At 41.0% G+C, this 21,282-nt stretch overlaps 1 protein-coding gene across 6 annotated transcripts in view; it reads right to left on the bottom strand.

The window, feature by feature from the left end:
* PDZD2 (PDZ domain containing 2) overlaps positions 1-21,282 on the bottom strand; it is a 486,763-nt gene that overhangs the window by 75,964 nt on the left and 389,517 nt on the right. The window lies entirely within an intron of this gene.

Below are 21,282 nucleotides of genomic sequence, written 5' to 3'. Positions count from 1 at the left end.
TCCATCTACTGAGAGAGCCATTGCCCAAGCATTTCTCTGAACTACAACATGGGTGTCATGTGAGGAAGAGGGTTCACACAGTGCAGACCAAAAACAGGTCATCTGTGACCCTTTTACTTAACTCTGGGAGGTTTTTCTATCGAGACTTGGGAAAAGAACCCTGGATTTGGCAGTGAGAAAGTGTGGGTTTCATCTCCCCTCTTGGCTCTCTTAAATGTAGAAGTTCAAACATCTGCAGGTCTACATTGAGATAGAGAGACAGACAGAGACAGATAGCCAGAGAGACAGAGAACGAGAGAGAGAGAGAGAGAGAGAGAGAGAGAGAGAGAGAGAGAGAGAGAGAGAGAGAGAGAGAGAGAGAGAGAGAGAGAGAGAGAGAGAGAGACAGAGAGAGAGAGAGAGAGAGAGAGTGTGTGTGTTTCCTCACCAGAGTGTGCTGGAGTCAGTTGATTTTGATTTCCATGGTGAGTATAGATCATAGCATCATAGAATCTCACATTGGAGGGAACCTTCCGGGCCATCTAAGTCCAACTCCCTCATTTAACCATAAAGGAACGGATGCCCCAAAAGGGTCATACCAGAAGAGAGCATTGGAGCTTATGGTCTCACATTCAAAATCGAGTGCTCTTTCTTTTTGTACTACAGCAAGAATCAGAGTTTTCAGAGCTGGATTTAAACACTGTCTAGTCCAATACCTTCATTTTGCAGAGAAAGAAATGGAAGTTCAGAGACTTTAACAGAGTTGCTCAAGGTCATACTGGAAGTTATAGGGAATGATGGAATTAGGTCCTGTGTTCCTGACTCAGAGGAACTATTCTTCCTACTCTAAAGAGATATGAGGTGTAGTGGATAGAGCCCACCTCCCCTTCAGAAAGACCTGGATTCAAATCCTGCCTCTGACATTAGTTGTATGATTCTGGGCTAGTCACTGAACCTCTGTGAACCTCATTTTCTTCATCTATAAAATGAGTGGTTTGGACCAGATGGTCCCCATGGTCTCTTCCAGCTCTAAATCTCTTATCCTATGATTCTTCAGTTATTAATGTACAGTAAGACCTTGATTAACTAGGAGAGGAGGAAAAACAGCCCTGAAAATGTCACTGGACTAGTATTTTTTTCCTACACTTTGCTTTCAGAAGGTGAGAAGTTATAAGGTCTCTCTCTCTTCCTCTATGCATATGCCTATGTGTCCTTCTGTGTCTTTCTGTCTGTCTTTATCTTTCTGCTTGTCTGTCTCTCTCCATTTCTGTCTCCCTTTGTCCTTCAATGCATATGTCTGTGTGTATCTTTCTATCTGTGTTCATCTGTTTGTCTAGATCTGTCTCTTTGTCTGGCTCGCATATGCTCTCTCCCCTCCCCCCTCCTCTCTCACACACACAGAAAATCTATGTTTTAAGAAAAGAAAAAAAATGAAACCTGTTCTGGGTTTGGGAAGGATTCAGCCGAGCACTTCCTACACTTACAAAATTGTACCATGAGCCTTGACATTTAGACTAAGGGCCCTGGGTCTCAAGATCTTCATTCAAAAGAGATTCAAGTACATTCATCAAACTATGTTCTCACCAAGGCAAGAGCTTTTACTCACACGTTTTTTCAGCAAGTTTCTCAACAAAAAAGGTTATTTTTGTTTTTGTTTTTTTACTCTCAGTTCATAAGAAAACAAAATGAAACAAAATCCTACTGCCTGAGCATTCCAGTTAGTTGAGGTTATATTTTGAATAGAGCTCAGGGCTTGGAGTCAGAAGACCTGAGTTCAAATGTGGCCCCAGACATTTATTAGCTGTGTGACCCTGGGCAAGTCACTTAGCTCTGTATTCCTCATTTTCCTCATCTGTCAAATGAGCTGGAGAAGGAAATGGCAAACTGCTCCAGTATATTTGCCAAGAAAACCCCAGATGGTGTCACAAAGAGTCAGACATAACTGAAAGGACTGAATAACAAATAATTTCAATGTTAAGCTCAGGTCCCACCCTACTTTTATCTATATGTCCCTGGACCAGTCTCTTAACCTATCTGCTTCAGTTTTCTCATCTTTAAAATGGAGATAATAATAGCATTTACCTCCCAAAACAAATGTGGGGAGGAAATGAGATATAATATGTATATATTGCTTTGCAGACATTAAAGCTCCATAGAAATGCTAGCTATTATTAAAATAGCATTTTTGTTTAAAAATTTCAAGTATAATTTTTAAAAAATATCTACATTTAAATAGGTCAAATTCACTTCAGTTCCTCATACATAAACAACAGACGTACACATCTGTGGATATATTTAAGGGGTACAAGTCATCTTTGAGCATTCATAGGATCACTGAACTGTGAACTAAAAGAAACATCTGGGGATTATCTAGTCCAGCTACTTCATTTTAAAGGGAAGGACAGGAGAAGGCACACAGCAGTAAAGAAAGCTTTCCAAGTTGGTCAGGAATAGAGCTAGGAGGATTCTGCCTTCCAAGCCAGCACTATGTCATTCTATTAGGTGGATGAAAAAATGACACTATTGACATTTGTCGTCCCCCCCCAGTGGGCACCATTATGCTTTCTTGTTTTCTCCCCTAGTAGTGGGTAGAAAGGAAATAACAGCTCATGTTTATGCACAAATTCTGCAGTGACTAAAATGCTTTCATACAGGCCATCTCACTTCCACCCCAAAGAGATAGTTACTGGTGGGGTTTTACTCCGACTTTTACAAATGCAGATGCTAAGGCTTAGACGGAAGCTCAGTCACTTTCTCAGGTCATACAATTAGTAATTAGTAGAATCCAGACTGTAACTGAAGTCTTCTAATCCAGTCCCAGGCTTTTCCTACTTCAAATACCTCATAGACCTTGTCACGGCAGATGCGTTTAGCAGGGACTCTCACAAGGTCTGCCACTCTCCAAGCAAGTCCAAATGACTGAGGACTGTTGCCAGGCTTCTCCATCATCTTTATTTCCTATGTTGGTCCTAGCTTCCAAACTTCTGGGTTTGTGATAGAAGTCACTGACATTAAAATGGTGAAACAGTGATCAGTTTCTAGCTTCTAAGAGGAAATCTACTTTGTTCCAGATGTTCCAGATTCTAGGAGCATCAATGAATCAACAAACATTTAAGGGCCTGATGTATGCCAGGCACAGTCCTAGGTACTGAGGATGCAAAGACAAAAGTAAAACAGTCCTTGCCCTCGAAGAGCTTAGAATCTAGGGAGATATGTGTATGTATGTACATATATCAGTATGTACAGAATAGACAGAAGATAATTTTGGAGGAAGGCATTAGCATCTGGGAGGTGGGGGTCATGAAAGGCTCCATGGCATCTGAGCTGAAAGGCAAATTGCAAGAGGCAAAGATGAAGAGGGAGTACATTCCAGGCATGAGGACCAGTCACTGCAGAAGTGTGGAGGGAGCAGATGGAGTCCTGTTTATGATGAAGAGTAAGAAAGAGCTGGGATCTTCTACCTCTTTTTATTTTTTCTAGTTATGCTACATTGTTGTATGTGGGAGGGAGAATATTGTGAGGAAAACATTTGATCCAACTGGGAAGTGATTGAATAAATTACTATGTACTCATATATTACAATATTATGGCCCATAAAACCACCACTATGAAGACTTCAAAGAAATATGGAAGGTCCCATTGAAGGAAGGCCAAATGAGCTGAGCAGAATCAGAAAAGCAAATTAAGAGAAAACAACAGCAGAGGATTGGTTCTTTATAAATAGGGAGACTCAGAAGGAGACAGAGCAAATGTACCATTTTGATTTTGAGTTTGCAAAAAAATGTATATATGTTTTTGAGCCAAAGTTAAATAATTGAAATTTCAGGGTCATATTTGTGGGTTCATTCCATGTTTGGTTAGATTATTTATCAATAGTTCTTACAAAAACTAAAATTTAAAAATTAGGCTTTGGCTAAGATGAGGAGGGAGGCCAAGATAAAGTTTAGAACTTGGCCACTTCACTAGAAAACCAATTCTTTGGCTAGGCTTGTTGATATATACTTCTAAGTGTTGAGGATTGGGCAAGCCTTTTGTTCAGGATACTACAAGAAGTAAACAAGGACCTGGAGGATTCAGGAAGAGACATGCAAATAAAAATGATCCAAACACAAGCCCCAGGTCATTTACTTTGGTTTAATGATGTTCTATAACCATCCTGCCTCCAGCCTATAAACACTAATTATCAGACCTAAATTAGGTTCCTGGTTTTTTCTTGTTTCTATACTACCATGACACACATTAGAAGCCGACAGGGAAGGCATTCCAGAATTTGCTTGTTATTACCTCATTTGGTACCTATTAAATGGGTGGAATGTTATTGTGTGGAGAAGCCCTAGACAATGAGCTTTCCTACTGATTCCTAGCCTGTGACCTTCACTCCCCTCATGATATAAATGGCTTTTCTATGTAATAAGTGAATCCTCTTGGTACTATCAGATGTTAGGAAGTAAAAGTAGCCAAATCCTTTAAAGAAGTTAGTACTGATAGTTAAAGAAGGTAGTAATGATAGATAATAATCAGTAATAATAGCTAGCATTTATTTAGTGCTTTGAGGTTTGTGGTGTTGTTCAGTCATTTTCAGTCCTGGCTGACTCTCTATGGCCCTCTTTGGGGTTTTCTTGGCAGAGATACTAGAATGGTTTGACATTTCCTTCTCCAGCTCATTTAAAGCACTTTGAATATTATCTTATTTGATCTTCACAATAACTCTGTGAGATAGGTGGTATTACTATTCCCATTTTGCAGGTGAAAAAACTGAGCCTGAAAGAGATAAAGTGATTTGCCCAGGGTCACACAACCAGTAAGTGTTCGAGGCAAGATTTGAGCTCAATTCTTCATGATACCAAGTCCGGCACCCTATTCACTGTACCACTTAAGCTCCCAGTAAGACTATCTCAGTGTAAAACAACAAAGTTTAGCACCGAATTTAAAACGATGAATGTCATCTTAGGAACTTGTGAGTCTATTTATCAGTCATAATTTTAATGGCACTTTCATTTCAGTTTAGTTCAATGAGCATTTCCTTAAGTATCTAGTGTGTGCAGAGCACTGTGTGAGGCACCACATGAGATAAGACCTGCCCTCATGGAGTTTACAGAGGCTTTCTCATAATCTTATCTCAACTGAGCTTGACAGTAGCCCTGTGAGGTAGTTGGTACAAGTGTTATTGTTCCCATTTTACAGATGAAGAAACAGACTCAGAAAGGTTATAATTCGTCCGAAATCTTATAGCTAGTGGAGGGACTTGAACTCAGACCTTTTAACTCTAGTTCCAATGACCTTTTCCACTCTAACATGAACTTGAATGGCATGAAATCTTACTTTAAAGGAAAGAAGCATATTATTACCAATTAATTTCAAGGACTAGCAATGGACAAAGAGCTTTGCTTAGGTTCTTGGCTGCTGTCCTTTTCTGGTCCATGCAATCTTGAGATTCAAAGGGCTTAAGAATGGCCTCACAGGATTGCTGTCTACATGTGAGTTTCCTTTAGGTAAAGGAAGGTTTTCTTTAGGTAAATGATACACACCTTCATGGCACAATCTCTTTACAACATATATGCTATTGAAAATATCCCTTTAAGAATGAAGCACCTCAAAAGAAATGATGAACAGGATGCTTTCAGATAAACCTGGAAAGATACATGAACTAATGCAAAGTGAAATGAGCAGAACCAGGAGAACACTGTACACAGTAAAAGCAATATTATAAGGATGATCCACTGTGTGATCAAGACAATGATCCAAGACAGTTCCAAAAGGACTCATGATGAAAAATGCTACCCACCTCCAGAGAGAGAACTAATGGAATCTGCGTATAGATCGAAGCATGCTACTTTCACTTTATGTTTTGCAAGAGTGCACATTTATAATCTATATGTAATTGTTTGCTGTCTCAGGGAGGGGGAAAGGGAAAGAGAGGAGAGAATTCAGAACTCAACATTGAAAAAAACAAAAGTTGAAAAATTGTTTTTATATGTAATTTGAAAAAAACAATTTTCACATTAAAAGAAAGAAAAAAGAAAAAAGAATTGAGCACCTCACAATCTGCTCATTTCCAGCTCAGAACCTTTATATGAAGGCATTTCCTAGACTTCCTACAAGCTCCTTGGCTGACGGTAAATGATCAATACAAAGCCTGCTGCTCCCATTATTCCTCTAGTGTGAATTTCCCATCAAAGCCAGTGTCTCTCTTAGACACCGTCTCTAGCACAGCAAGCTGCATTCTGTGTATCTGTGGCTCTGTCTAGTAACGCTTTTGTCATAATGCACAAAACGGCAAATAAGTTCTCAGTATATTTGTAATGCCACTAATTCTCCTGACCAGGTGATTAGTCTTATTGAACAACTACTAGATAAAGAGTATCAAAGTAGGTGATAGGAAAAACAAAGATGATGTTACAAAAATAAATGTCTCCTTGTCCTCAAGGACTTAATAATTAAACTGGGGGTAGGGTGGAAGGAGGTAATATACCCTTGAAGTCATCTGGGCACAGTAACAAAGTAATATGACAATGAATGAAAAAGGGGCTGCTGAGTCAAGGAGTATGTTCAGGCCAATCAGAGAAATCACAATTTTAGACCCAGAAAGGCCAATGGAGAATTTCAAACTGGAGATACCTTCCCTGGCTTCACACACACACAAAAAATGCTTATTAGCTCCTTTAAGATTTAGCTAATTAGTGGCAAATCCAGGAGAAAAACGTTGGTCTCCTGAGCTTTATCCCATTGTGCTTTTCACTACAGCATGCTGTCTTGCTTTAGGGCCTCCTTAGAAAGTAATTTCATTTCCCAGTTCCTCTCTTTTCTCATCTGTAAAATTGGCATCATAACACCTGCCGTGCCTACTCCACATGACTGTCTCAAGGCTCAATGGTGGTAGCACATGCCTATGATACGGGTTACTTAGGAAGCTGATACCAATGGATCTCTTGAGCTTGGAGTTCTGACCTGCAGCTGGGTGTCTGCATTACATCTGGTACCAGTATGGTACAGGGGGAGGTACAAGTACAAAGAGTATTGGGCACCAAGTCCGCCACTCTCCCTACTCTATACCATGTTGGGTGAGGGTCTCAGCTTTGTACTAGTTGTGTGACCTGGGACAAGTTATGTAATCTCTGAGATTCGGTTTCCTCATCTGTAAGTGGGGATTAATAACTGGGGCATCTCTTACAACCGCATCACAATACAGAGCTACAGACAGACAGAAATGAAATCTGCTCCAAGTGGGCTTCTTAGGCCTGTGTCTAAGAAAACTTGGCTTTGATGGGAAATGCAGGCAGCAGGCAAACAGTGAATAATGCCAGAGATTAGTCCTTTTGGATCAATGATTTACCATCAGCTACAGAGGTCCAGGATCCTTGGAAGCAAAACATTTAAAAGAAAGGACTTTAAGGAGGAGCTGGAGTCAGACTGTTATTCAAAGACACAAAAGAATGAGTCGTCTTTTTATTGTACTTCTTCAGCATCTCTGACATTGGTTCCCTTCTCTCCACTTACATAGGCACAATACTAGTCCAAGCCCTCTTTACCTTTCCTCTGGACTAACTGGAATAATTTCTTAATTGGTCTCCTTGCTTCCAACCTCTCACATCTTCCATCTATCTTCCACCAGCTCCAAAATAATTTTCCTAGATCCAAAGGTGTCATTATGTGTCACACACACACAATCCTTGATCATCTCTCTCCAGCTACCTTTCAGTTAAGTTTAAGAAGCTTTTATTAAGTACCTACTCTATATCAAACACAGCGATAGGCCCTGATAATGAGAGAGAGGGAAGGGAAAATGGAGGGGAATGGGGAGGGGAAGAAGGAGTAGAGGAAGGGGGAGAACTGTGCTCTTGAAGGAGCTTCCAGAGACTATCACATACATTTATCCCAGCTGATCTTCATAATATTTGATGCAAGTACTTGGAATCATAGAACTTGTCCAAAATCCAAACAAACCTGAGACCTCATTGGTATTAGGAACTTTGGCTGAATAAATTCCCTCTGTCAATGCAGATTTGTACCTGTTCTGAAATTTAGAGTCCCAGAGAGTTGCTGGGGGCTCTGAGAGGTTAAAGATCATACTGTCAGTATGAGGCAGAGATTAGAATTATACCCTGATGCTAGGGTTTTCCTGACTCCAAGGATGCTGCCCTATTCACTAAATCTCATAATAACTACTACTATTCTCATTTTAGAAATTAGAAAACTTAGACTCAGATAGGTTGTCTTGCCCAAGGTCACTCAGAAAGTAATACTTTCCTTCCTGAACCATATATCACAATCAAACTGTCCTATTTCTTGTTCCACAAACTTACATCCGTCTTCTGCCTTCCTGCCTTTCCATAGGCTATCACTCATGCCAAGAAGGCTCTGTCTCCTCAATGAAGCACCTTAGAATTTGTAGATTTCTTCAAAGTTCAGCTCAGCTGCCACCTTCTGTCAAAAGTTGCAAAGTAACACAGTGGATAGAGTGCCAGGCTTGGAGTAGGGACACCTGAGTTCAAATTCAGTCTCAGACAACTTATTATCTGTGTGACCCTGGACAAGTTACTTAACCTCTGTTTGCCTCAGTTTCTTCATCTATAAAATGAGGGTAATAATAGCACTTACTTTCCATAGGGAGGTATCAAATGAGATAACAATTGTAAAGTGCTTAGCACAGTGCCTGGCACATAGTAAGTACCCTCTAATGTTAGCTTTAATATTATTATTATTATTATTATTATTGTTGTTGTTGTTGTTGTTATCATCCTCTCCTGATAGTTGTCAGGGCTCTCTGCCTCCTCAAAATACCTTGGATTTATACGTCTCCATATAGGTTGTATTCCCATATAGAATGTAAGCTCCTTGAAGGCAGAGATTGTTTCGTTTTTAAAAATCCCTGCACCTAGTAGGTGCCTTGCACATAGTAGGAACTTAACATACGCTCGTATAATTGAAGTGAATGCTTGTTAAGCAAAGGCCAGAGTAGAAAAATGAGGTAAGGGATAGCAATAAGTCCTTGAGGATAATTTTTAAAAAATCTTTCACACTGACTGATGGATACAGAATAAAGGAGATAAATGTGTAGCATGGAGGATATGAAAAAGAATGAACTTGAATAGGAGTAAGTTTGAAATTAACCTAGAAAGCAACATCTTTAAGTTGTATACACGTGAGTCAGTTCTCTGGAGTCAGAGAACATGAGTCCCAACCCAGCTCTGCCCCTTACTCTGTGGTACCCTAACAAGTAAGTCACTTAATCTCTCTGAGGCCCATTTTCCTCATCTGCGAAGTGAGGAGTTGAACTAGACAGTTTCTGGGATCTCAGTTCTAAATTTATGATCCTTTATTCTAAGTCCATGTTCAGGATCATTGTATACAAGTCTAGCAAAGCTCTCCCCCAAGTTCTCAAAGGTAATTAATGGTGAAGAAGCAGAGACAAGCCAGGGATGTTCCAACCCTCAGAGCGGAGCTTGTTACCACCTTTAAGGCTACATGTCACCCCAGCCCCCACCTGAATACTTCAGCACTTACAAAACCCTAAATTACTAACGGCAACAGAACATTTATGAGCAATCCTAAAATAACAAACCAGCCTGTGCTTGTGATGGGGAGGAACACACACACACACACACACACATACATACATACATACAACTGCAGATTATACAGACTTTACTTTCATGTTGCCAAAGGGGTGAGTACAGCCAAAAGTGTGTATGGGGGCGCTCACTGGGGAGAGGATGCTCAGACTATTCTCTAGACATCCAGAAACTCCTCAAGAAGGCGTTTGATCAGACCAATCAGCACCACGTACTGTGGGCAGGCCCTAGCTAAGCTTCCTCTTGTCCCCCTACCAAATGGTGGTAGCACTTCTCTAGCCATCCACTGCTCCAGATTCAGAGACTTCCAGAGGAGAAAGGGATCTCAGATGTCACAGATGAAGAAGATGCCTCCTGCAACATTCCTGATGAATAAGTGGTCTTCTAGCCTTTGCCTAATGACCTCCAAAGGCCAGAAAGTCACCGATTCTTGAAGTAGCTCATTTCACTTTTGGACAGCTCTCTCTGCTGGGAAGTTTTTCTTTACATTAAGCCAAAATCTACTTCTCTTCAACTTTTTTTCAATAGAGGAATCAGCCTCTGGGGATAAGGTTATGGGGTCTGAGGCACCATCTCTCTTGGTATTCTCCCTATTTTTTCCCTTGAGTTCATGGCTATTCCCTGGAGTTCTGCTTGCCACAGTATTGAAGGGTAACCCTCCACCCCATGGGAAGCAGCCCATGACATTCCAAGAAGGACGAAAGAGTAAACTAGTGCCTGTATCCCCTCTTCTGGGATATCATGAAGAAGGGCATTTCACAGATTCAAAACATAAACATTCGAACCAATGAATATAGAAATCTTTGTTCCAATTTCTGTATAATCCAACAGCACTTGAATTATATATCCTATGATGTTATTTATATATATCATATGCACACATTTGTTTGGATTATTTGTCTTTAAATATAGTATATGTGTGTATAGATATATATCTATATCACATCTATTCTCATCACACACACACACACACACACACACACACACACACACACACACACGATTTTCTGATTCAGAGGCAACTGATTGATTGACCGTCTTTCCACTAGGCCACTTGCCTCTGACACAGACAGTGTTACCCTGTTCATTGAACTCTGCAGTGTTCCCAGAAAACTAAGATTTTAAGTTGAAGAATGGTTGCAGATTGCCTTGGTAGAGAAAGTTTTCTCACCACAAGTTCCATACAGTTATAACAACACCAGTGGAATATATGGAAGCAAGAACATACTCTAATAATCTGGTCCCCTCTGATGCTCCAGCATGACATGAAGCTGATCCTAGACCCTTTAAGGCGCTGCTAGCAGAGGAGATACTCTGGCAATGGACTGGAGGACTGAGAACAAGCCTAGCTCAGTTTCAGAGGCTTGTGATAAGAAAGTTGGTGAGTTGGGACAGCTAGGTGGCGCAATGGATAGATCACTGGCCCTGAAGTTAGGAGGACCCGAGTTCAACTAGCTGTGTGACCCTGGGCAAGTTACTTAACCTCAATTGCCTAAAAAAAAAAGAGAACAGGTGATGATTTTTGTTTTTGTTTTCTACAGTCAGTTATTAAGACACTGACTGAGAGGTTGCCATCTGATTGAATATTAACCCTGTTGAAATGACAGATCTTTCAAAGTTTTGAAGTACTTTGGATTGAACGTTTATTCAATTCAACAGACATTTAGCAAGCATGGATTGTTTGTCGAGCAGAGTATATACAAGACATTGGCCTTGGTGCTGGGCACAAAGAGACAAAATCCCACCAGCCCCTGACGTTCTACTAGAAGGATGGATGAGTGAATGAATGGATGCATATATATCACATAAGTACAAAGTGAGACAAAGTTATTTCAGGAGGCAGAGTGCCAACAATTGTGAGGCTCAAGAAAGGCTTCATGTAGCCTGAACTGAGCTTGGAAGACAGCTGGGGATTCCGTGAGGTCAAGGTGAGGAGGGAGTGCGTTCCCGATGTGGGGACCAGGTGTACAAAGTTATGGAGGCAGGAGATCAAATTTGTGTAGAGAGCAGCCAGTAAGTCAGTTTGACTGCAATAGAGAGTACATAAAAGGGAATAATACAAAATAAGACTGGAAAGGCAGGTGGTAAGCGGCTTCAAGTGCCAGACTAAGGAATTTGTACTTTAATCAAGAGGAAATAGGCCATTTAGGATTTTGGAGGAGGAAGCTGACATGGTCAGATCTATGGCAGTTACATGGAAGAGGGATCAGAGAAAGGAGAGACCACAGGTGGTAAGGGCCTAAGCTAGGATAGAGGCTATACAAGTGAAGAGGGAGGCTTGACAAGTATTGGCAACCAGTTGGGTATTAAGGTTGAAGGAGAGGAAAGAGCCAAAGATGACTAGAATTTCAAGGTTGGTTCAAAGTTCAAAATAGGGAAGTTTAGACAAGGGATGGCTTTGTGGAGAAATACAAGGAGTTCATTTTAGATCTACTGAGTTTGAGATCCCTCCTAGACGTGTGAGTAGTGATGTCAGTCAGTCAGTCAACAAGCCTTTATTAAGCTCTATGTTCCGGGCCTTGTGCCTGAGCATGAGGAATAGAAAGGTGAAAACAATCCCTGATATCAAGGAATATACACTCTAATACAGGAAAGAACAGCTTAATAACTAGGTGCATACAAGATGTAGAGAGAGGAAAGGGAAGGTCATCAGAGAGGAGAAGCCACTAAGCCTCCGTGGGGCCTATTCCAGAAGATGGAATGACAGCTTCATCCTGAAAGAAGTAAAGGAAATGGAGAGGCCTAGGGGAGGGGGTAGAGTACTACCAGCACTTCGAGGAGAATGGGTGGTGCAAAGTCAAGGAGACTAGAGATGGAAGGGTGTGTCTGAAAACTCCCAAGTAGGGCAGCATGACTAGACTGTAGAGTGAATGGAGGGGAGCAAGGTATAAGAGAAATGGAAAGGCACCATAAATGCTGAACAGAGGATTATATTTTTGATCTTGAAGGTAACAGGGAGACAATAGGGTTCATTGAGCAGGGGTGGGGGTCAGAGCTACCTTTGCCCTTTAAAAGTGACTTCGGCAGCTAATTAAAAGACATTGGAGTGGAGAGAAATAACACTGGGAAAGCAGTTAGAAGGCTATTGCAGTAGTCCAGGGAAGAAGAAATGAGGCTCGGAACCAGACTTGTGGTTATTTGAGGGGAAAGAAGGGGATGTATGAGAGTTACTGTGGCAGTGGACACAAGATTAGGCAAAGGATTGGACATGCATGCTGAGAGTGAAGAATTGAGGTGATATCAAGGATGTGAACCTGGGTGAGTGGGAAGATGGTGGTACACCCACTTAAGTCCTAGCTCTCTGAAATACTACCTTGGGCTGCTGGTATGATGGGACAGGGGTGGAATGGCATTTTAAAACAGAATCACAGGATCTGAAATGGTGACACTGTGAACATCTGTGTGACACAGTTGCCCCAGGATTTAAGTATTATTATCTCGAATAGTGTTTACATATATGCCATCACACTTACAAAACAACATGATACAGTGGAAAGAGCATTGGATTTAGAGTCACATGACGGGTCTGAATCCTGTGCAGCTTTGGCAAGTTGTGCATAATAGATTTGCAGTTTCACGTGCAATCATCTTTTTATCATACTATGTTATGAAATACTTGTTTTATTCCATAAATTAAAAATAAAATAAGTTTTTAAAAAAGCTTTGGGCAAATCACATAACCTCTCTGGGCTTCAGTTTCTTTATCTGTAAAATGAAGGGATTTGATTAGATGGTCTCTTCTAATTCTAAGCCTATAATCCTATGAGCTTTAATTTGTTAGAGTTTAAAAATATCTAAGTACTTTATGAAAATTCTGGATAAAAACAATAGTGAGTTTTCCTCTACTTTGGAGTCACAAGTTTTCTCTTCCCCCAAATTGAGAGCTGAAGATCAGATGAAGGTCAAGTTGATCCAAGCCATAGCAAAAACCTAAGCCTAGCTAAGAGATCAACAAAGCAGTTTCTATGTTATTAGCTAGTGGACCAGGCTACAAAAGAGGAATGTTTTAGAAACACTTTTCAAACTGGCATCCATTGCCTCTCAGATGTCGCCCTGAATGCACCATGACTAACATAATACCCAGTTTCAGAGAACTGTCTCTCGGCCAGCTCTCAAAGCCTGTGGGTATACTGTTCAAGCTGCAGAGATTTATCTCTACCCACTCCATCCCACAAACATAGCATATCCAATGCACAGTTTTAAGAGGATTGGTTTCACCCAATTCAGGTCATACTTTATACAGTTCCCAGCACGTGGGGATAAACAATCTGTAGATGTGACAGGAGACATCTAAGCTTCAAGTTCTATTCTCTCTGTCAATTTCCACTGGAAGACAAAGCTGTGATCATTTCCCTTTCATTCCTCAGTCACACAAAGGTTATTTTTAGACTGCCAGGGGCAGTTCATTTCCAAAAACATCAGGGCAGATGTTCAGTGACCAAAACAGAACCAGATGGTCATCAGATCTGCTGGCGTTGGGAAAGAAGAGCCATTCAGAAAAAGAAATCCAAACAATGACACACGTCTCCCCCCCCTTGCCTCACAAAAAAGGCAAAAGCAAATAATTAGCAAATCTGGGAGTGGCACAGGGCAGCTGAAAGGGGGCTTCACTACTACATGACATTTAGTATATTGTTTACAAATACTATAGGAATCACAGCGTCACTCAGCCAAATGGGGCTCCCCCAATTTAAGCAGAGTGGTCAGTAACTTTCACAGCATGTGCATGTAAATAAACATCACCAATAGCCACCCCTTTTAGCCAGAGGAAGAGCTTCAGCTAGTTCCTATCATGGACTAGACCAATGGACTAGGTCAAAACTAGAGAAATCATATCATCCTTGGGATGGGAGCTGGGGTACTAGAAATCAATTCAGCCAGTGCAAACAATCTGGATTGGTTTAACACCCCACCCCCCTTCATTTGGACATTTCTCATGAATGAATGGCCTTGCCTCCAGAGGAAAGTTGAATCTAATAACTGACCCCAAGAAGCTGGAAGCAACAGAATGACTGGCCTGGTTTTGACCTTCCATGGCATCTCTCAGGGATAGGGCAGGATCCTGCCAGTGATTCCTAATGCTCTGCAAATTATACAGGCAGGAAAAAAAAAAACTTGGAACAATCGCTTTTCTATTTCAAATGCTATTTTTTTTCTTTCAAATCAAGGTGCAGAAGACAACAAGATTCAATAAGAAACAGGTAGTGGCTGGATTGACTCCTTTACCTGTGTTCCTCTGACATAATATGTAGTAGGTCTATTGGGGCAATAGCTGCACCTGACAGGTTGGGTAAAGCCTGTTTCTAGATCTCTCTTCTCAATAGCAATTGGCTGCTAAATGCAGGTGCATGCAGGCGAAGAGACAAACCTATATTCCTTTCCAACCAAGAGGCTGACTTCAAATCTGACAGCTGTAGTCCAAAAGTGTGCTTGTCAGAAAAGAAATGTTATCAAGATGTGGGACAGTGTTAAGTAGTAGAAGGGCAATCTACAAGAGGGAATATAAGATCAAAGAAGGGTAGATAGAGCCTAATGGGAATTAGCCAGAAAAAGAAATGAAAAAGGGAATCCAGAGTATTTGCCTGAATTCTGATTGTTCTGTGACAACTTAGCAACAATTCACTTCAACAAACATAATACAGGATATACCTAAACTCTTAGCACAGCATTCAGCTTTAATCACTTAAATAATATCTTTGAGCTTTAATAGCTTAAAACTTCACTAAGACTTTTGGGACCATTTTGTATGTTGACATGCAAGAATGGGGGGCAAGACAAATATATTTAAATAACTGTACTTATTTTCAATCAATCAATAACTATTATTGAGATCTGATACGTTCTCAGAATTGAGTTAGATACTTTGTAGGTATGAAAGTAGTAGTATAAGGGAAAATAAGAGATACATAGTTTAAGAACACGTAATGGGCAGTATGACACCAAGCAAAGAGTAGTGACTGTGGAGTCACAGACCCTGGGTTCAACTCCCACCTCTTCTGCTTATTACCTTTGTGACTCAGGACAACGTATTAATTTTCCCTAGGCCTCAGCTTCTTTTAACTTTAAAATGAGGAGATTGCACCAGATGGCCAATGTGGTCCCATTTATTTAGACTTAGGATCCTAACTGTGTGTGTTGTACAAGGCAGAATGATGGGAGATGTGGGCTTCTTATCTTCACCTTGACACTCCCTAGCTGGGTGACCGTGGAGAATACATTCTGCTGCTTTGTGGAGGGAAGGAAAAACCAAACAAAACTTTAGTATGTGGGGAGCTTTGCATGGACTGAGTAGGACTGGGATAATTGTCACAGAATTGGACTTTGGTGGGATTAGAGGAGAGGTGCCCTGGAAGCAGGAGAGAGTGTAGGAAAAGAGGTGGGCGGTACAAAAAAGAAAAGATTCACAGATTTCACAGTTTTCCCCTGAGTCAAGTTCTTCCTCAGTAAAAAGAGAGCAACCTTTTTTCCCCCTCTTCTTCCTATTCCGAATGATTCCTTGCTTCCAGAACTCAGGCTAATGCTATAGTTTAACTGTATCATGAGTAAAAAGTCAGCTTTTGTGGTGTAGCCCAGGGTTGGGGAACCTGTCGAGGCCAGATGCAGCTGCAGGTTCCCCATCCCTGAAGAATCTAGCCACTATTTAACAACATTGATTCTATGGGAAAAATGCATTCCCATTTTCAAATTAACTTAGCAACGGCAACAAAAAACCCTTGGGACGCACCCCATTTATAACTTTCAAAGTGCCTGTATAGGGTCAATTATTCAATACACATAGTGCTGCAGGAATTCAGAAATGGGGGAGGATCAATGAGGGCTTCACACATAGGATGCTAGTGTGAGTTGGGCCTTGAAGGAGTAGAACCTGAATAGAATCAGGTTCTTAACCTAGGGTCAGTGAACTGTTTTTAAAATTCTGATAAAACTGTATTTCAATATAATTTGGTTTCCTTTGTAATCTTATGTATTTTGTTTTATGCATTTAACAACATTATTCTGAGAAGGGGTCCACAGACTTCCCTCAACTGTCAAAGGAGATCAATGCTCCCCCCCCCAAAAAAAAGGTTCAGAACCTCTGGAAGAGCCAGAAGAGAGAGGGATCTTCTTCCAATATACCAGAATGCATGAGCAGAGAAATGGAAATACAAGTTTTACTATTCTTTTCTATCTAGGTATCATGCCTATTTATATAGCTATATAGCTAGGTAAATCAGTTTTCATCTATAAAGCTCAAGGCAAACCAACAGTCTATTTGAGTACACTCCCCTATCCTGTCCTTCCTTCAATTCTAATGTTCATTTATTCTTCCTGTTCACATTTCAGTATTAGGTTTGATGCAGAAGATCTGTTTGGGATTCTTCAGAAGAACTTTTGACCTTCCTAAGCTTTTCGGGTTTGCTTTCTTTTGTTTTCATCCTCTGCCCTACTGTTCTGGAGAAGGCATGCTGAAAAGGAGCATAGCCTTCTGGTTTCCTTCCTAATCCTTTGCCCAGTCATCCCAAACTCATCTGTGCAAGTCAAAATTCATGCTTTGCTAAAAGTCAATTCTGGCATTTAACTAAAAAACAGTCACTAGAATCTTAGCTGAGTAAGAACATCCTGCCTCTGTGGTAGCTCAATCTACACTTCCCAATAATACCTCATAAAAGAAACAAACACAACTATTAAGCATCCCAGGGAATCTGTTCTTGTTAAAACTTAGCAACATTCAGAAATGTGGTTATTCTATAATGTTGTTGTTGTTCGGTCATTTTCAGTCACATCCAACTCATCATGACCCCATTTAGGGTTTTCTTGGCAAAGATTCTAAAATGGTTTGCCTTTTCCTTCTCTGGCTCATTTTACAGATGAGGAAACAGAGGCAAACAGAGTTAAGTGACTCATCCAGGTCACACAGGTAGTAAATGTCTGAGGCAAGATTTGAATTCAGGAAGATGAGTCTTCCTGATTCCAGGCCCAGCACTCTATCCAGTGCATTACCTAGCTGCCCTTCTATAATATACACCTGTGCAAATGAGCCACATTCAATGCTGTTATTTGCCCACTACAAATGCTATATCTTGTGATGTGCCAGAAAGTGCAATTGTGCTTTACTTCAGAATTGCCATCTTTCAAATTGTTATTTTCTCCCACATTTCTAGTCTCTGTTGGATGTGGATCACAAACTTTTAGTCCGAGATGAGATATGAAACAAATTAAGACCAGAAAATAGGAGCAATCATTAGAATTAGGAGGGTGGTAAAAATGGGGAAGCATTTGACAATTTTTAGAGGCAGCTAAGGTGATGCAATGGATGGAGTGTTGGACCCGGAGTAAGGAAGACCCGAGTTCAAGTTTTACCTCAGACATATATTAACCGTGTGCCCTTGGGCAAGTCATTTAACTATCACCTGCCTCCGTTTCCTCATCTGTAAAATGGTGATACTAATTTCACCTACCTCCTATGGTTGTTGTGAGAAACAAGATAATATTTATAAAGTGCTTTGCAAACCTTAAAAGCACTATGTAAATGCTAGCCGTTATTATTATTATCTTAGTATAATCCCCAAACAAGAGGCACCCACAGTTGCGCTTTGCAAAGCAAAATCCTAAGTTGCTTGCTTTAGGACAAGGTGGAGTGAAAATTCAGCACAGAGTATGCTCTTTGTAATATCATTTATGTAAAGGGAAGTGATTTTTTTTGGCTAAAACACTTCATGATCATATATTCTGGCAATCCACATTTCATTTTTTACTAGAACTCAAAGGAATTTTTCAAGCTAGAAAAGATTGTTGTGCAACCAGCCTGCACAGTGAAGGAATCCATTTACTTCTCCTTTGAAAATGCTTACTGTAATGGAACATAAAATATTCATTTAAATTGGCTGTGAGACTATTCAATCTAGTTAGCAGTGCTAGCTCCTCCCTTCTGAACTGTTCAGCTCCTTGAGAACTGAGGATGGCTTGGCCCCAGATGTAGCCGGAGCCAGGCAGCAAGTCAGAACAAGCCTTAGAGTAAATCAGCTGAGGAAGTGCATACAATTCAAAGCTCTACCAGTTTTCAGAGTAATTTAACCCAGCCTAAAAATATATATTCTTGCCTTTTTGATCTTCAAAAATGGCTCCCTCTCCTTTCTGCCCTCTCATATCAACTGCTAATACTCTCCCCTATCTTACAGGGCCTCACATCTAGTTCATATTTATTTTTCATATACTTCTATATTTATTCATACAATGTCTTCCCTACTAGGTCACAGTCTTTTTGAGGGCAGGGGATGTTTTATTTATGCCTTTGGTATCTCCAGCGCCCAGCACGTGGAAGGCACTTAACAAATGTTTATTGCTTAGCTTACCTCCTCTCAGTTCAGTTAACAATAATCACAGAGCGTTCTTTTTCACCTCATCAACCTCTCCTAGTCATTTTTACTATCTAGAATCATCCCTTCTTGACCTTTTTAACAAGTGCTAACAGGTCAGATGCCAGGTGATCTGCTGCTTTGGGCCAACCTTAACTGATGGTCAGATGGGAGGTGGTTTTAGGAGTGCTGGGCTATGAGGGGAAATGGCAGACACGGTTTGGGTGTGGGATGGATGCTTTCCCCAAGGACATTCCTGAGTCACAAGTATTGTTGCCCTCACTAAACTGCTGATTTCTTCCAATACACCTTTTACCAAAAGTAGCCCAAGTCCTGAACACCAGAAATCAGTGCCTGAAAAAGCAACAAGAGCTGGGCAAGCCAAACAAACCATCTCCTCTGGGGAGGTCGGTTCTCTGCTCTGCAAATTGAGAGTATGGTGTGACTGAGCTCTAACATTCCTTCAAGATCCTCTGCGTCATTCAGAAATGCTGTGATTCCCCTTAATAAGGATAAATTCTAAAAAAGCTAGGGCAGTTTCAGGAGGTTGAAGCTCCGAAAGCCAAGTTTTTGCCTTGCTTTCATCAGTCCAAAGCTCCAGGAGAAGTTGCTACAAAGGACCAAGATACCCCCTCATCTCTGCGCTGCAGCAGCGGTCAGGCATCCTCACCCTTGATCACCTTGCCCAGGTATCCCAGAGGCCAGGGAACCAGATTAATGTCTAAAGATCTCTGATTTTTCCTATAACTTCCTGTCCCCTCAGGGGATTCTATAATGAAAAGCCATAATGCTTCATAATGAAGAAATAATTGTCTGTGATTCACTTAGATTTAGAGCTGGAAGGAACCTTAGAACTAATTTAGTCCAGCCCACTTTACAGATGAGGAGACTGAGACCTCAGAAAGGAGCTTTTGCTCAATGCCACACAGAAAGTAACATGTCACCTCCCTAAACTCCCTGCTACATTTTCACATAGAGTAATAATATCAACAGATATTAAATATGGTCCCCCCCTCCATCAAAGTCTTTCCTTCTCTCTCCCTTTCTCCACCTCCTTCTTCTGTGCTCCCCTTATTTGCCCCATCCCCCTTACACACAAATATACAATTGCCTGGTGAATCAGGGAAAGTTTTATTACAATCATTTTAATAGGGGAGGATAAATGTCTTGCCCACGTTTACAAGCTTGTTAATGGCAGAGTCTGGACTAGAACCCAAGTCTCCAGGGCTTAGAGTTCAGTGTTCACCTAGTTCACCTGACGAGACTTGAATCCACTCCCCTGAGCCACACTTCAATTATGACTTTAGTAACCTCCCCTTGGTGATTAAGGTCTTTAAATTTTTCTTTGCCCCACACCAGCCCTAAATATGCTTCTTCCAGCTTAAACAGTCTGATCTCATCATTTTCTCCTCTTGCTAATGAGGTGTTAACCAGAATGCCCTGCATGAGGAAAGAGAATATGGGAATTCTTAGATCCTCTGCTGACACCAAGGAAATTAGATTTCCATCCAATTTCTATCCCCACTTTAGCTACCAGGCAGCTAGATAGTGCAGTGGATAGAGCACTGGGCCTGGAGTCAGGAAGACCCGAGTTCAAATCCAACTTCAGACACTTACTAGCTGTGTGACCTTGGGCAAGTCACTAAACAATGTTTACCTCAGTTTTCTTATCTGTAAAATGAGCTGGAAGAGGAAATGGCAAACTGCTTTAGTATCTTCGCCAAAAAAAACCCAGAATGGGGTCACGAAGAGTTGGGTACGGCTGCAACAACTGAACAACAGCAAAACCACAGCTGCCAAGTCACCAGTGACCTGTAGGCAGACAGCCTGACTATCAGACTGGAGATTTCAATGCCTTCCCTGGGAGATTACCCGGCAGCTTCTGCTTCCACCATGACACCCATCTTGGGGGAGCCAAATTCTCAGTCCCAAAAGGGAGAGCTGAAAGCATGGCAGAAATCAGCTGCCGCTTTTTTGCTTTTTTGGGGGGCACACTTTACTGTCAGCATTCTCTCTCCCAAAAACACCCCCCCTTAGACCTGCAGGCTTGGAGAAAAGAAAAAGGTACATTCCCTTGCAAGGGTTGAGGACCCCTACTCTTATTTCTCTCAGCATTATTACTGTTTTCACTCATCTATACTTCAACTGGGCCTTGGTCTTGTTCTCCTCCTCAAACGAAAGCCTAGATTTATATGAGCTTTTTGAGCCCTGTGGAAGCAGTATAATGATGGTAATAATAGAATTTATACAGCACTTTAAGATTTGTGAAGCACAGTACATGTGTCATCTCATTTAATCCTCACGATAACCCTGACAGGTAGGTGCTGTTATTATCCCCATTTTATAATGGAGGAAACTGAGGCTAAGAAAAGTTAAATGACTTACCCAGGATTACA

Source organism: Phascolarctos cinereus, unplaced genomic scaffold, assembly GCF_003287225.1.
Source record: "Phascolarctos cinereus isolate Bilbo 61053 unplaced genomic scaffold, phaCin_HiC Scaffold_4;HRSCAF=312, whole genome shotgun sequence".
Taxonomy (NCBI): domain Eukaryota; kingdom Metazoa; phylum Chordata; class Mammalia; order Diprotodontia; family Phascolarctidae; genus Phascolarctos; species Phascolarctos cinereus.
The sequence above is the reverse complement of the archived record's forward strand: the minus strand, read 5'-3'. Positions and strand labels throughout refer to the sequence as shown.